The sequence below is a fragment of the Marmota marmota genome, unplaced genomic scaffold (genome assembly GCF_001458135.2).
Source record: "Marmota marmota marmota unplaced genomic scaffold, marMar, whole genome shotgun sequence".
Classification (NCBI taxonomy): domain Eukaryota; kingdom Metazoa; phylum Chordata; class Mammalia; order Rodentia; family Sciuridae; genus Marmota; species Marmota marmota.
Genome location: NW_025999982.1, coordinates 32,834,270 through 32,838,039, shown reverse-complemented (window position 1 = coordinate 32,838,039; position 3,770 = coordinate 32,834,270). Strand labels below are relative to the sequence as shown.

The 3,770-nt window shown below is 38.1% G+C and overlaps 1 long non-coding RNA gene across 1 annotated transcript in view; it reads right to left on the bottom strand.

Annotated features, from left to right (window-relative positions):
* The window catches only part of LOC125617503, an 85,439-nt gene extending 82,214 nt beyond the window's left edge, over positions 1–3,225 (bottom strand). The window contains exon 1 of the long non-coding RNA XR_007348554.1: positions 3,048–3,225. This is a non-coding gene — a long non-coding RNA (uncharacterized LOC125617503). The remainder of the gene's footprint in view (positions 1–3,047) is intronic.
* Positions 3,226–3,770: the final 545 nt, after the last annotated feature.

The window sequence follows — 3,770 nt, the reverse complement described above, 5'->3', positions numbered from 1 at the left end:
GGAGCAGGGGTGGGGGTGACGGCAGAGCACCCAGCCAGTCTCTGCCTAGTAATTTTTCATACAGGAGTCAGACAGCTGTAGGTTTCCCTAATCACAATAACAAATGGCATATAACATGTTTTTCATGCAGACCACTGAATTCCTTCTTTTTAGACTAGGTAAGGAGAGATTTCCACACGTTAATGCTGAGACAGCCTGTGTATGATAGGATTTCATTGTTTTAAAACAAAAAATAAACAAAACAAAACAAAGCACACACAATTATATAAGATTCTGATGAAATCACAAGGTGGCATACCAGGCATGAGTCCCAAAGCTCTTCCCATGGCCTGTCCACATGATAATCTCCCCACCAGAACAGGAGCCCTTGAGGCCTGCAACCTAATGTGGTGCCTGATGCCTTGTGCTTAATAGATAAATAGTAAATGATTCGATGAGTGAATGATCAAACTACAGGTAAATAGTAGAGCAGAGCTAAGAACAATTCTGTTCCTAGGAGATTGTAGCTGGTAATTCACTAAGAATGTAAGGCTACTTATAAGTCTTTTATTATTAAATGATTTCCATGTATTCGGTCTTTGTTTTAATGCAAGAATTTCATTCCTCAGTTGTTAATATACTTTTAAATCTAAAGAAGAGTTATCCTCAAGTTCCCATAAAATTGTCACTCTACCAAGGATGAAAATAAGAGAGCACTTACAACTGTGTTTTGAAAATAGAATTTGATTCTTTCACCATAGGGCAGCGCCAGTCATACATATGCTGTAAATAGGCACTGTAAGTACAGAGATCAGAGATTATAGAGTTTGTAGAGTTAATATGCCTTCATTTCAAACAGGATGTCACCATGTGGCTGTTCTTCCACCTCTCTGCTGCATCTCAATTAATGACCAACTTTTACAGCTGCCTAAGATTCCTTCCCCCATTGCAGAGCCCCCAACTACTAACTCAGCAATACCAGTTAAGAAAGTATCCAGGTAACAGTAGGGTGACCACAGTCACATACATTTCCATGGCAAATTTCATACCTCACAGGTCCACACAGAAGTTAAAAAAAAAAGAGAGAGAGAGAAGAAATTCAGACAAAACAACCTTGATACAAGGAGTCTACACAGTGACAGTCTCATCAGACTAAGCAACAGGAACCAAATGAGACAACACAATGGCCAGCCCTCCCCATCAACAATGGTCTTAACAGATGCACAGTCTTCAGAATCCCTAAGGGAAGAAACTGAGTTGGACACCTAAAGAGGAGACCAAGCTGTCAAGGAGATGATTAAAATGTTGAGGGGTAAAATTAGAGAAAGAGATATTAAAGGCAGCCCCAAAGATCGGGGTGGCTGTGTGAACATGTTAATCTGAGAATTCTGTTAACTTTATGTACATGCTGTTCAAATTACATGCTTTGTAATGATGTTGGACACAGCTGTGGGTGGTGGTGGGAAAAAATACTAGAATCAAAGACATACAGAGTCTAGTCCTTCATCTATCATTAACCAGACCCCACAAAATCATTAATTCAATTAAAACCAAATTTATTTAGAACACAAATACCTCATCTTTCTAGACCTCTGTAAAATAAAAATGTATGATCAGAATCACCAGGGCAAACTGGAGTTTCCAATTTCTAAGCCTAGGGACTCTCCTTTGCTAGATCTGGGCTGAGCTCAGTGATACAAATTTTTTAAAAGCTCCCCTGGTGACTCTGAAACAGAGCCAGGTTTGGGAACCACTGGTCTTATGATCTCTATTATTCCCTCTAGCTTTAAAATCCCAGAGTGACCCCCAGTCATAGAAAACAGCCTGAGATGCCTTCCCATGTCAAATTGGGTGCTTACATCACACAAGCTGCAGGAGTCACACCACTATTTATTTGGGTTTTAAAATAGACTCTCTTACCAGGAACTGCTCATTTTGTTTATTATTTGGTTGTAGGGCTGAGGAGGCACCCTTGGCATTAGTCATCTGCCTTTATGTTAATTCACCTCCAAACCAAATGATTCAAAGACTTGAGGGAGCCGAGCACAGACTGGTTGATACGCCTATCACAAGATCTAGAAAGAAATTATGCTTTCTCCAGGGACCAAATGAAAGTCATATGCATAGAGAGAACAAATGTTTTCATTTGATATTACTTTTCCCTTTCTGAGAATACACTGGGCTGTGCAATCAGCTGACAGAGGCAATGACACAGAATAGGAATCTGATTATAATGTGTGTAAAGAAAAAAAAACTTCATTTAGGACTCCTCTAATCCTTCAGTTCTATTAGCTGTATTTGCTAAAGACACAATGTTGCTAAGCTCATGCTTCTATTAGAGGCTTCTTAAAATCACAAACATGAAAATTTAATTTTGCACAAAATTTATATGTTCTGACTTCTTATTTAAATTCAAAACCTCATTTTATAGCTGGAAAACATTGCACTATTTGTGACTCCTTTAAAATAGTTTGAAATCTCTGATTTAAAAAATCATAACATTATATTTCCTTAGGGTAATATCAATTAGGCTGTAATAGTTTATTTTATCACAGCTTCTCTAGGACCTTCTAAGAGGTTTATGAATTAACCATTATGGTGATTTGGTTTTCCTTTATAAGAGAATGCCTAGTTATCTCCATTCTTTAAGAAACACATTCTTGCCGGGCACCTTGGTACTCACCTGAAATCCCAGTGACTCAAGAGGCTAAGGATGAAGGATCCCCAGTCTAAGGGCAGCCTCAGAAATTTAGTGAGACCCTGTCTCAAAATAAAAAAAGGACTGGGGATGCAGCTTAGTGGTAAATGAACCCCCAGAATCAATCCCCAGTACAAGAAAGAAAAGAAAGAAATCCTTTTTTCTCTACTCACATTAGAAACCAAGTGTGAATTTTTACCTTTTTGGTCTATGAAAAAAAAGTATTTAAAATTTTTAATTTAATAAATTTAATAAATAATAATTTAATAAATGGCAAACCATATTATGATTTCATTGCTTTGATTTATCTAATTTTGTGAGGCATTCATGGAAATAGGATGTCTGGGAAAAATAAATTAACAATACTTACTGCCATATGTAGATGACAACTAATTAACTTCTCCCACATTCAGAAGCATCCTCAGGAGCATTTCAGTTTCCTGACACAAAATGCTCAACCTAACCAGAAGATCTGGAATGCAAACTGCTAGAGGAAGAAGGGATCTTAGAGCTTGTCAAGTTCAGTGTCTTCCCCAGTTGGAAATCTGTCTGTATTCTACCCAGAAATGTGGGCACTTGGTGCCAGTACAAACTCCCCAGACAGGAGAGAGCCAGTCCCAGAGCTGGAAACTCTAACGATTACTTGGAAAAACCCTCATTAAATAGAGATGTTTGCTCCAAATTGACAGAGCTAGCCACTGAACAGCAGAATAAGACTAATGCATTTTCCATGACAGTCCTTAAACTGTGTGACAATGACTCTGCCTACCCAAATGTGTCACAGTTGCACATCACTGGTGCTTTCTGCTGTCCCTCCCATGGCATGGTGTGTCTAGGATCATCTTTTTCTTTTAGATCTATTGTAACTTCAGAGAAAAATGTTTTGTCCTTAAATGTTTATTAAAGAGTGTGTGTTTACCAGGGACCACATATTCTTTTGATGAGTTTTTAGTAGATTCCTGCTCTCCAGCAAAGACAACATCATATTTGCTGGATTCTCAGCAGCTAGCAAAATGCCAGCTCATGATGAGCATTCAATAAATATTTGCCTTAATTAATGGAATCTAAGATACCTTGACTGAATTTTTAGAAA